We start from the raw sequence: 13,499 nt of genomic DNA, 5'->3' as shown, positions 1-13,499 counted from the left end.
ATTTGTTCTACTTGTAACAACCGGTGTTTATGTGCAACCCAGTCTCACGGCATTTCGTGTTCACCAACACGATTTTTAATCTATTGATTCGTGTTCCCCAACACGATTTGTCCCTTTTTTTCGTGTTGCACAGCACGATTTTTTTTCGTGTTGCACATCACGATTTTAAAAGCAATGTATTTCTATTGCCTGCAGCACGTCTTTTTCTCCGGTCGGGTCGAGGAAGACGGATTAGGACTATAAGGGACATTTCGAGCGTCATTTCGAGCGTCATTGCGATTTTCAACCTTTCTGAGTTTAGGATGGCCGAAGACACTACACTACCCATAATCCCCAGCTATCGTTTAGGACTACAGTCCCCCGTAAGGTTACGCAGAGCGTCAAACAGCTGTGTGAAATGGAACGAAACCACGCCAGACTATCCAAAACTCGAATGGAACGCCCCCCCCAGAACTGCATGCTGGATGCTGGCTATTGTGTTTCGCCAAATGTTCTATAGGACGTCTCTACTGAACGTTTTCGTTTTTCCCACAATTAGAAGTTGCCAGTATTAAACACATTGGCGTTATCAAATGTAAAACTATTATATATTATAATGAATAAATGGGTGAAAATCGCTATATATACCCACATGACAGCTCATTGTTACTGCACACACTCACTCACACACACACAATCACACACTCAGTCACACACACACTCTCACTCACTCACACACACACACACACACACTCACACACACTCACTCACTCACACACACACCTTACCTCTTACCTCACTCTGAGACCAAGCAGAGACGGCCCGTCGTATCCCTATTTCAGGCACTCCAGCCTCGGATGTCCGACCGCTAGGATAGCAAAACGGAGTGTGTAGTGCAGTAGGTGTTGGTGGGCTGCTAGAACCCCAGAGCAGTATCTAAACTGCCCCTGGAGGAGAGACCCTGTGTCGTTGGGAGACCCCTTGGTAGTTAGGGCAGCTTCAGGACCCACAATCCCTAACCCCCTCTTTTGATCCCCTTATACCAATTAAAACAATCAAAGTCATATCAAACCCAGCCAGAGTCAAACATGAATATCACAGCAGTGACATCACCACATCAGCAGAGCATATGTTTCAACATCAATCAAAACCACATCAACCACAGTGACCAATGTGAAACTATAGTTTAACCTTAGCAGAGTTTCTATTCCCCTTAAACTATTTAAAATCCAAATCATCAACTAATGTCAGCCTTTTCCAAGGAAGGGTGTTCTTACCTCACTCTGAGACCAAGCAGAGACCTCCAGAGACCACCAGAGAGACCAGGAGTTGGGTCCAAAAGTACAAACCGGTTTTATTAAGGTTTTAACAAAAATAGAGGATTTACAAGAATCCAAAAAATAACAAAAGACACAAAGTCAAAATACAAAAGCAACAAGTCAAATGTCCGAATAAAGCCTTCTAAAAGAGCTTTTACTTAATGAACAATTACAAATGTAAAGTTAAAATTAAAACAAATAAAGACTTATAGTAATAATATGCAATTTTAACGAGAGGGGAAATGAACATGTTTCATGAAAGCAGAACACATTGTTCATGTCATGTTTAGAATCAAGTTTTTTTCTTTAAACATTTAATTTCAAATATGCAAACTTTATACTTTAATTTATTAACAGAGACTTCATTTATTAGCAGAGACAATAAGGACAGCTTGTCTCTGATTCTCTGGCCCAGGAAGTTGGTTGGAGTCCTTTGCGTAGGCCGCCTGCATCCTGTGCTTCATTGTCTTCATCCCCGCGGTAACCGCTCTCAAGGTGTCAAAAGAGCCACAAGCTTATCTCCAAACAATTGAAGATTATCATAAAGTCACACAATATAAATAATATAATGATTAACAATCATATCAGGAAACAGAGATATGCAGCACTGAGTATATAAGTGGGTTTAAACAACACAAAGCTAAATGGCTTCACAGCGTTAGCATAAGTAGTCAAACATGTAAATATCACACATTTTAAAAAGCAGGAAATGAAAAAAGGAACTCACCTTGTGATAAACCTGCAAGAGAACAAGCATTTGAGCTCCATGCTGTTTCAGAAATAATCTTTGATGTGGTTTGGAACAGGATGGCGTTTTATCACAGCAGAATTTAACTTTATCTCCGGTAGAATTCTGATCAGGCATTAGCTCCGCCTCCTCTGTTTAAGCTAAGGACCCAACAGCTGCAAAAGAGGGGTTTGAGCAGTATGAGGCATGGCTACAATGGGTGATCTGTTTGGTATTTGAAGCAACACACTTCACAGACATGTTTTGTAGAGGTATGGCCTATATGTTTCCAATATAGCATGATAGGTCCACTTTCCTTTACATCAGAATCAGCATTTATTTTATTACATTACATTACATTTAGCTGACGCTTTTTTCCAAAGCGACTTACAATAAGTACATTCGACCAGGAAGACACAACCTTGAAGAAAACAGAATCATATAAGTACATCAGGTTTCATAGAGCCAAACATTTCAAGTGCTACTCAACTGGCTTTAGGTAAGCCAGTCCTTTATTAGTATATAAGTGCTCTGTTAATAGTTCTAACGCTCGAAGTGGAGTCGAAAGAGATGAGTTTTCAGTTTGCGCCGGAAGATGTGCAAGCTATCTGCCGTCCTGATGTCAATGGGGAGCTCATTTCACCATCTTGGAGCCAGGACAGCAAACCCACGTGTTTTCGCCGATGGGAACTTGGGTCCCCCTCGCAGCGAGGGCGCAACGAGTCGTTTGGCTGATGCAGAGCGTAGTGCACGCGCTGGGGTGTACGGTTTAACCATGTCCTGGATGTAGGAAGGGCCAGATCCATTCGCAGCATGGTAAGCAAGTACCAGTGTCTTGAAGTGGATTCTAGCAGTTACCGGAAGCCAGTGAAGGCAGCGGAGGAGCGGAGTGGTGTGGGAGAATTTAGGAAGGTTGAAGACCAGACGAGCCGCTGCATTCTGGATGAGCTGCAGAGGTCGGATGGCACATGCAGGTAGACCAGCCAGGAGGGAGTTGCAGTAGTCTAGGCGTGAGATGACGAGAGCCCGGACCAGAACCTGAGTCGCTTTCTGAGTCAGCTGGGGACGTATCTTCCTGATGTTGTAAAGCGTGTATCTGCAGCAACGGATTGTAGCAGCGATGTTTGCAGTGAAGGACAGGCTGTTATCTAGGGTCACACCCAGATTCCTTGCAGTCTGAGTCGGGGAAACAACTGAGGTGCCGATGTTGATTGTTAGGTCAAGCGTTGGACAATCTTTTCCCGGGAGGAAGAGCAGTTCAGTCTTGTCAAGGTTGAGCTTGAGGTGGTGAGCAGACATCCACTGAGAGATGTCAGCTAGACAAGCAGAGATGCGTGCGACGACCTGGGTCTCTGAGCGGGGAAAGGACAGAATTAATTGGGTGTCGTCAGCGTAGCAGTGGTAAGAAAAACCATGCGGGCTAATGACTGATCCGAGCGAGTTTGTGTACAGGGAGAAGAGGAGGGGACCAAGAACAGAGCCCTGAGGGACCCCCGTAGTTAATTGACAAGGGTCGGACTCAGACCCTCTCCAAGTAACCCTGTAGGTACGGTCTTTGAGGTATGAGGTGAGGAGGGAAAGTGCAGAGCCTGAAACTCCAAGTTTTTGGAGAGTGCGAAGGAGGATCTGATGATTCACCGTGTCGAATGCAGCAGACAGGTCCAACAGGATGATGACAGAGGAGAGGGAGGCTGCTTTGGCAGTGTGCAGTTCCTCCGTGACAGCAATGAGATCAGTTTCTGTGGAGTGACCTGCCTTGAAACCAGACTGGTGCCGATCCAGAAGGTTGTTCTGATTGAGATAACAGGAGAGTTGTTTAAAGACAGCGCGTTCAAGTGATTAATTGTTATTATTTATTTTTGTAATAATGGGACACAGGGTTCGGTCCGGATTGATTTGCAGTTCGGTCCGGATCCGGACCTTGGTTTGAGAAGCCCTGCCCTACAGGGTGTACTTTGAGGGTTTGTGACTCTGCAGACCGTTTACATGCATAACAACCTTCATAACACAAGGGGACGGGTAAGAACCGGAAAGCATGAAAAGCATGCCCTTTAAGGCATTAATATTTCTGTAGAGACAGCTCAAAGTGTGTGTCCTCTAACCCGTTCTAACATCTCTATTATATCATTCACACGGATCTCTATTATTAATAACATTACATTTAGCTGACGCTTTTATCCAAAGCCACTTACAATTAGCGATTACAGGGACATTCTCCCTGGAGCAACTAAGGGCTAAGTGCCTTGCTCAAGGGCACACTAGTGGTGGTGTTCCTGGCGGGATTTGAACTCACAGCCTTCCCATCTTCAGCCCACCTCACTATCCATTAGACCCCTAATAAGTGGGGTCTATGGACACACTGTGTTACACACACAAACACACACTCACAAAAACACATGTACACATACTCTTACGCACACACATTAACATTGACACACACACAGAGGTACTGAGGTGGGATCCATATATACACACAATCTCTTTTTTAGGCATCAGTGGGACACTTTAAAAACACACATACACACACACACAAACAAACGCTTACATCAAGTTTTATCACCAAATACTTTGATATTTGTCAAACACACTTGCACAAATGCACACACACACACACACACACACACACACACACACACACACACACACACACACACACACACACACACACACACACACACACACACACACACACATACTATACCAGGTCATGTTAAACAGGTACAGGTCAGTTAGTTAACGTCTGCAGTTAGTGATGGGGCAGTGAGGCGTTCAGGGGACAGCAGAAGGTGGGAACTGGCAGCATCCTCTGTGGTTCCTCCTGATGTAATTGTTGCTGTAGAACATGTTTCAGTGTGATGATGGTGCTCCATGACTCATTTGAACTGAAGGAGCATATTCTCTGAGCTGTTGCTTTAACTCTGAACATGTGACTTCTCTGTATGAACGTGTTCTTCTCAGCTCGAGTAAACTGGTGGAATGACTCCAGAGTGAGTTCACTGACGTGTTCCTGAGACGATAGGAAACTCTGTTGACCTTATCTTCTGATTTCTCCTCAGGACTCCAGGCTGAAGGAGAACTCAACTCAACAGGTAACGAGCTCAGTTTATTCAGCCTGTTACTCTTTAAGTGATTCCAGCCTGTAAACAACCTTTATCATAAAACATGATGTATTTAAAGACTTCACCACTAACTGGTCCTAGTTTCATCATTTATCATTCTACCATGTTTGTGAAGAGGATATACTTCAAAGGTCAACAACAAACCATCACCACCTTTTCATCACCACCACTTTCCATGATTATACTTTATAAATACCATCAGATCATCCCATTGAAAAGGAACCCAACTTTGATACAACCAACGTTAATATCTAGGCCGTCTCCGATCCCGAGCTCCGGTGCTGATAAGGCTCCGGTGAACGGCCGTCCAATCTTTTTAGGACTAAACCCCCAGAATCTCCACGATCACCGTAATCTGCTCAGGGGGGCGTTTACAGCGTGGCTCTAACACCACACGGCCCGTCGTATCCCTATTTCAGGCACTCCAGCCTCAGATGTTCGACCGCTAGGATAGCAAAATGGAGTGTGTAGTGCAGTAGGTGTTGGTGGGCTGCTAGAACCCCAGAGCAGTATCTAAACTGCCCCTGGAGGAGAGACCCCGTGTCGTTGGGAGACCCCTTGGTAATTAGGGCAGCTTCAGGACCCACAATCCCTAACCCCCTCTTTTGATCCCCTTATACCAGGGGTTCTCAAAGTTTTGATGAGTGAGGGCCAATTTAGGTACCCAATATTGGATTGAGGGCCGCCCAAGAAAAAACGGAACACAAAATAATTCCAAAACAAATCCTTTCTTTATTGTACTAACCAATTACCGCAACTCGCGAGATGCCTAGTTGCCATGCAAACAGTAGTCTAGTAAACTTTCCACAAACTGTCATTCATAATTTAGGAATGACAACCAGGGGGCGCAGTTTTACCATTCTTAACCCTCTGGAGTCTAAGGGTATTTTCTCGATTTTTAGATGTTTTCTTAAATCACCTTTTAAATGTATTTCTTCTAACATGGCACCCCATGTGTTAAATATCAAAATGTTCAGGACAATCTATAGTCTTGCTATATATGCATATTGCTCACCTTAGAGCACTGTTTGATGAGATAAGTAGCTCAAAAGCTTAAAATGTGAAATCAGATTTTTGGAAAATCTTCAAAACTCTTGTGAAAACACAAATTTACTCATGTGATCGAATTGTTTTGGTGTTTTAGATTTGGTTACCAAAGTCCTAGGATCATAAAAGCAGTGACATATTTGAATTACACTGTATATAAATGTGTTATTCATGTCTAAAATGAAAAACATTCAATTCAAATTTTGAGTAAAATAGGTGTTTATCACTCTACTTTCACCACAGCAGGGGCTGAGATACATCAGGACTGAATAATGACTTCATATTACATACCAAGGTTCATGTGATGTGTACAAATACAAATTGAGCATTCAACCTTTTTTTTTCAACCAACAATTTATTATAAATATGTTTTTTTCAACCAACTATTTATAGAAATATAAGAAACTGGAAAATCTCACTATTTACAATATTGAACATCAGAACTTTCAACCAACTATTCATTATAAATGTCAAGACAGTGTCACGGTCTTTGTCTGTCTTCCAATACAGTGGGTCTGGCTGCTGTGTAGGTGGGGGTGATGGTGGGCTGCTGTGTAGGTGGGGTGTACAAGTGCTATACAAGACCTCCACGAGACCTCCTTGCTGGCTGGGTTGAAGGTGATGGCTGTGGTGGAGCCTTTGTGCTGAGGTGTATCTTGACCTGGGGGCCGGCACAGATGGATGTTGTGGCTGCTGGATAAACGCCGCCTGTGTAGGACAATAATTACAACTAATTTAATTGAAATAAAGTTCAAGTAAAATGTTGCTCAAGCACAAATAACAATGCACACATAAAAATAAAGTTTGGGAGGTTGCAGAAGGAGTCTCTCTCGATCTCACACACACACACACACACACACACACACACACACACACACACACACACACACACACACACACACACACACACACACACACACACACACACACAGGTATTTCCAGTTACTTTACATTCAGTATAAAATCACAGACACACATATACATAGGCTACATCTGATTACAAAGTCTCATCTGTACAGGACGGTAAAATAATAACAGGCACACATATAAATAAATCTATGACAAAGTACAGAACAGTATGATAAAATAATCGATGGCAAAAACATGTAACTGTAAATGTCTCCGTTGTGGGACGAATAAATGATTAATTTAATCATCTACACATGTAATCTCACTTTTACACACCAAAATAACGTGAACACAGAGTAAACGTTTGCTAATGGAGAGTCTATTTTGTCCAAATAAAAAGTTCATGACTATCGATAAAAAATATATATCAATAAACCTATTGTTCATTTTTGCGGTATTCCCCACACATTGCCAGTACACTATTACTGTAATATGTACACTTACCCATGTCCAAATGGATCCTTGTTGTTGTCTTTGAGTCGAAGACTTCAGGTTCTGAGGCTCTATCTTCACTGCTGCTAGCGAAATAAATCTCTAGCGAAGTCGGCGACTGTAAAGTTTTTTAAGCCATTTTCTGTCTCTCTCTTTCTCCTCACAGATGGGAGACACGTGGTTTATGTTTTGTTTACTTGGTGGGTAGGCCCTTAGTGATGTATCGATGTCCATTGGTCATTTCAGATGGATGATGGCTGCCGGCCGAGATTTCCTTGACGGACACACGAATCCACCAATCCCACACAGTGTAAAGTCAAGCTGCTTTGAGCGGCCATATTGGCTGCTGTACCCTGGTTACAGTCTCACAGGAGATACCGCTGGAAAGCTACTCATTATAATTCTTACTAGATACAACCATGGAGGATTCAAATATAACGCATGCATTTCAGCGTGTCACATTAACTATCGCGGGCCGGCAGAAATATTTCCGAGGGCCGCCATTGGCCCGCGGGCCGCACTTTGAGAACCCCTGCCTTATACCAATTAAAACAATCAAAGTAATATCAAACCCAGCCAGAGTCAAACATTAATATCACAGCAGTGACATCACCACATCAGCAGAGCATATGTTTCAACATCAATCAAAACCACATCAACCACAGTGACCAATGTGAAACTATAGTTTAACCTTAGCAGAGTTTCTATTCCCCTTAACCTGTTAAGCCCGAAGGTCCCCGCCGGCAGAGACCCTGGGTCTTTTTTTCACGATACTGTGTCTCAGGGGATCTTAATATTTAAGAACCTATTAATGTGTTATACCAGATTAACGGAAATAATCTCAGCTAACTGACAATACAAACCATGTTTACCAAAACAAAACACAAGTCTCACAAGAAGCATCTAAATTACCCCTGAGCGAAAAATGCTAACGGACATTGGCACAGAACTCAAGATAAAAGTACCCTTATTACTTATCATAGCTGCACATACAATATATCCGATTAAAGCTGAGACTCCATAGATTATGTAGGTATATAGTATCATCACTGAGTGATCCGGACGCGCGACAGGGGAAGCAAATACAGTCATCACAACACGTACCTTTACGAAGCTTCTAGGGAGATCGTCTCACAAGTAGCTGTCAATCTGATCAAAGTACATGTTCAATGGCATTAAAATGAGAAAAAACGCGGCTGAATCTGTTAATCCATAGGTTCTTAACGTCCATGTATAAAAAACTGATTGAATTTATAATCCATAATTCCATTTTTATGTAAAAATCGGAGAGTAAATGCTAGCTGCTAATGGTAGCCACCACAGCTAGCTGCTGCTTCCGGTCTCGGCGATTCAGCAGTCTCACACATACACATGACCAAATAAGGACTATGTTGGAGTTCCCCTCGATTCCATTGGCTCTGACGGTCAGAAAGAGATGTCACATGTCAAAATCGAGCAAGGGGGGCCAGATATATGGAAAATCCAACCAAATAGCCCCAGAAGAGGGTTTTTTTTGCTAAATGTGTCTAAAAAGATCAAATATCACTTGTTTTGCATCAATCTTGATACAGGGTACTTATTATATGTTGTACTTTGGATTCCTAAAGCTTTTAGTCTACTAACCCATCATCCAAGGTTAGTTTTCACTATAAGTACAACATATTTTTTGGACGGACACTATAATTTACAGTTTTTTACCATGTTCAATCTGAATTTTCTTTAAAATAAAAAACATCTATATTGAATCTGACTTTTCTACATCCAACTCACAGGTTTATCATTACTTTGAGAAAAAAGATTATTAATTTAACCCTTTTAGAAGGGAAGATATGGTCATTTGTTCTGGGAATGTCATTTTCGAGCCTGAAACCTGAAAAACAGGCTCGGGGTTTAACAGGTTAAACAATTTAAAATCCAAATCATCAACTAATGTCAGCCTTTTCCAAGGAAGGGTGTTCTTACCTCACTCTGAGACCAAGCAGATACCTCCAGAGACCACCAGAGAGACCAGGAGTTGGCTCCAAAAGTACAAACCGGTTTTATTAAGGTTTTAACAAAAATAGAGGATTTACAAGAATCCAAAAAATAACAAAAGACACAAAGTCAAAATACAAAAGCAACAAGTCAAATGTCCTAATAAAGCCTTCTAAAAGAGCTTTTACTTAATGAACAATTACAAATGTAAAGTTAAAATTAAAACAAATAAAGACTTATAGTAATAATATGCAATTTTAACGAGAGGGGAAAATGAACATGTTTCATGAAAGCAGAACACATTGTTAATGTCATGTTTAGAATCAAGTTTTTTCTTGAAACATTTAATTTCAAATATGCAAACTTTATACTTTAATTTATTAACAGAGACTTCATTTATTAGCAGAGACAATAAGGACAGCTTGTCTCTGATTCTCTGGCCCAGGAAGTTGGTTCGAGTCCTTTGCGTAGGCCGCCTGCATCCTGTGCTTCATTGTCTTCATCCCCGCGGTAACCGCTCTCAAGGTGTCAAAAGAGCCACAAGCTTATCTCCAAACAATTGAAGATTATCATAAAGTCACACAATATAAATAATATAATGATTAACAATCATATCAGGAAACAGAGATATGCAGCACTGAGTATATAAGTGGGTTTAAACAACACAAAGCTAAATGGCTTCACAGCGTTAGCATAAGTAGACAAACATGTAAATATCACACATTTTAAAAAGCAGGAAATAAAAAAAGGAACTCACCTTGTGATAAACCTGCAAGAGAAAAAGCATTTGAGCTCCATGCTGTTTCAGAAATAATCTTTGATGTGGTTTGGAACAGGATGGCGTTTTATCACAGCAGAATGTAACTTTATCTCCGGTAGAATTCTGATCAGGCATTAGCTCCGCCTCCTCTGTTTAAGCTAAGGACCCAACAGCTGCAAAAGAGGGGTTTGAGCAGTATGAGGCATGGCTACAATGGGTGAACTGTTTGGTATTTGAAGCAAAACACTTCACAGACATGTTTGTGTTTTGTATGAAAAGCATGCCCTTTAAGGCATTACTATTTCTGTAGAGACAGCTCAAAGTGTGTGTCCTCTAACACGTTCTAACACCTCTATTATATCATTCAAACGGATCTTTATTATTAATAACATTACATTTCATTTAGCTGACGCTTTTATCCAAAGCCACTTACAATTAGCGATTACAGGGACATTCTCCCTGGAGTAACTAAGGGCTAAGTGCCTTACTCAAGGGCACACTAGTGGTGGTGTTCCTGGCGGGATTTGAACTCACAGCCTTCCCATCTTCAGCCCACCTCACTATCCATTAGACCCCTAATAAGTGGGGTCTATGTACACACTGTGTTACACACACAAACACACACTCACAAAAACACATGTACACATACTCTTACGCACACACATTAACATTGACACACACACACAGAGGTACTGAGGTGGGATCCATATATACTAGGGGTGTAACGGTTCACAGAAGTCACGGTTCGGTTCGTACCTCGGTTTGGAGGTCACGGTTCGGTACGGTTCGGTACAACAAGAAAAAGCAAAAAAAAGTCCCAAATGCATAATTGCAGGTTTGTTGTTATTTATGTTTGAACAGTAATGCAAGTTTCAGTTTAAAAATAAATAACTGACATTTTGAATAATTAACTGTATTAAACAGTTAAAAACAAACTATACACAGTACACTCAGATGGCCATATTATCTATAATAGCTGAAGTCAAACAAAAAGGTTTCATCAAGCTGTAAAACTAAAAAGAATGTCTTGAAAATATTTCATCATAAATAATAAGAAAGTGTTTCAAGAGCGCATAGTCGTTGAAAAACATATGCCAAAAGCTTCCGTTATGTATTTTGGTCTCACGGGTTTCATGTCTATTGGCTTCTTAAAAACAGCGGGGATCAGCTGTTGAACTGCTGTTGTCTTTTGCCGGGTTCCGGTGATTGGCAAATCTGGATGCCTTTTGATATGATTTAGCATGTTTGGCGTGTGTTACCATTAGCATACCGCACCACTGTAGAACAACGGCGACACACCGTCCTCGTCCGATCCACCACTCGCACACCATCGTTATTGTAGTCCACAGGGAACCCGAAATGTTCCCACACAGCTGATTTAAAAGAAGCAGGTGGGTTCTAGCTCCTGTGTGTTATCTGAAATCGCCAGACTAACTTTTCTTCTTCTTGTATTTTGTTCGTTTTGTTGTTGTGTTTCTTCTGGGCGGCTGGCAAACAGCTTTTAGGCGCAATACCGCCCCCTGGATTATAAATAGTGTAGTGGATACTGCCCTGAATGACAGACTTTTTTCCCACTCGTAAAAAAAAGGCGTATTCATCGTGTGACTGCGTGTGCCGAACCGTGACGTCCGAACCGTACCGGTACGGGACGAATACGGATACCGTTACACCCCTAATATATACACACAGTCTCTTTCTTAGGCATCAGTGGGACACTTTAAATACACACGTACACACTCACACAAATAAACTCTTACATCAAGTTTTATCACCAAATACTTTGATATTTGTCAAACACACTTGCACAAATGCACACACACACACACACACACACACACACACACACACACACACACACACACACACACACACACACACACACACACACACACACACACACACACACACACACACACACACACACACAGAGACATACCAACTTACATGCACACAAAAACACACCCACACAAACTTACATACACACGCAAACATACACACACCCATGGGAGGACGCTCAAACAATATGCACAAAAACACACAATGTCACGCACAAACTTACACACACACTTGAGGACACACCCCCCACCCCCCCCCCCTTCTGAAGGTGGGACAGCATGGATCAGATCAGGCAGGATCCTGGAGTAAACACAGAGATCATCATCAGAAAGAGCAGAGGTCACTGAGTAGAAGCAGCTTCCTGGAGACGTTCAGCTACTGACCTGTAGGGGGCGACCACACACACACCATCTGGTTTATAGACATACCCGGGGTCCATACATTCACAAGTCTGGGTTTCAGACAGAGGTGGGGTCCATACATTCACAAGTCTGGGTTTCAGACAGAATCAAATATCAGAAAACAGAGATATGCACCACTGAGTATATAAGTGGGTTTAAACAACACAAAGCTAAATGGCTTAACAGCGTTAGCATAAGTAGTCAAACATGTAAATATCACACATTTTCTTAAAAATATTGTTACATCTACTTGGTTTTAAATTCATTACCAACCAGGAGTTGGATAAACACCAGATACTACAAAAGGAGTTGGTCCAAATCTCCAAAGTGAGCAAACCTATTCTAATGACTTTCAGCAGTTAAAAAGCTTCTAACATGATTCTACTTATTGAACTGCATTGACTGGGATGAAGCATCCTCAGAGGTAAAGTTCTGTCTCTCCATGACGTGCTGTCACTGTCTCAGGTCCAGAGAGCTGTGAGAGTATGTAAAGGCGGGGCTGCTGATCTCTATCTCGGAGCTGCATGTCAAACCACATCAACATCCGGTGCTTAACCTGCAGCAAGGAGGAGAGTCAAAGAAGGAGACATCTCCCTCTAAGCAGATCTGAACATTTTCTTTATAATTGTTTTCTTAAGCAGCTTTTATGGATAAAGGTTTTTAGCAAAGTTGGGAGAGGAGGAATCCTGTTGATCCACCGAAGCCAACCTCTCCATTCCCCCTGAACAGCAGGACTCTCCCTCCCTAAATGTCTTTGTTTGTTTAACTTCCTTGTTTTGTTAACCCATGACCCAAAAAGAAACATGTGCATTTTAAGATCAGCCATAGTAGTTTAAGGGCCAGCCTTCATCTTAAAGGTGAATTTGATCAGGAACAAACATAATGTTGTCATGTACAGTAGTGCTTGTTGAAGCAGTCCACATCTGAACAAAACACCTGAAACTATCGCGACAGCTAGAATCATAAAAAAAGCCAAAAGTCTCCACTTAGCTTTAT

At 41.8% G+C, this 13,499-nt stretch overlaps 1 protein-coding gene and 2 long non-coding RNA genes across 4 annotated transcripts in view; 2 read left to right on the top strand and 1 right to left on the bottom strand.

The window, feature by feature from the left end:
- Positions 1–13,499, top strand: part of LOC117533171 (soluble scavenger receptor cysteine-rich domain-containing protein SSC5D-like) — a gene marked incomplete at its 5' end in the record, with an annotated part of 68,084 nt that overhangs the window by 20,805 nt on the left and 33,780 nt on the right. The gene's annotated exons all lie outside the window — the stretch shown is intronic.
- Positions 1,314–2,130, bottom strand: LOC117533174. Its single transcript, XR_004567021.1, has 2 exons — positions 2,026–2,130; positions 1,314–1,812 (listed from the first exon to the last, which is right to left on the bottom strand). It is a non-coding gene; the product is annotated as an uncharacterized LOC117533174 (long non-coding RNA).
- Positions 4,734–13,499, top strand: part of LOC117533173 — a 30,355-nt gene continuing 21,589 nt past the window's right edge. Inside the window, exons 1-2 of one of the 2 annotated variants that reach the window (XR_004567020.1) lie at positions 4,734–4,811; positions 5,082–5,114. This is a non-coding gene — a long non-coding RNA (uncharacterized LOC117533173). Of the gene's footprint in view, positions 4,849–5,081; positions 5,115–13,499 lie in introns of both variants that reach the window. The other variant, XR_004567019.1, reaches the window with a different exon arrangement.

Source organism: Gymnodraco acuticeps, unplaced genomic scaffold (genome assembly GCF_902827175.1).
Source record: "Gymnodraco acuticeps unplaced genomic scaffold, fGymAcu1.1, whole genome shotgun sequence".
Classification (NCBI taxonomy): Eukaryota; Metazoa; Chordata; class Actinopteri; order Perciformes; family Bathydraconidae; genus Gymnodraco; species Gymnodraco acuticeps.
This window is presented reverse-complemented; position numbering and strand designations above follow the sequence as displayed.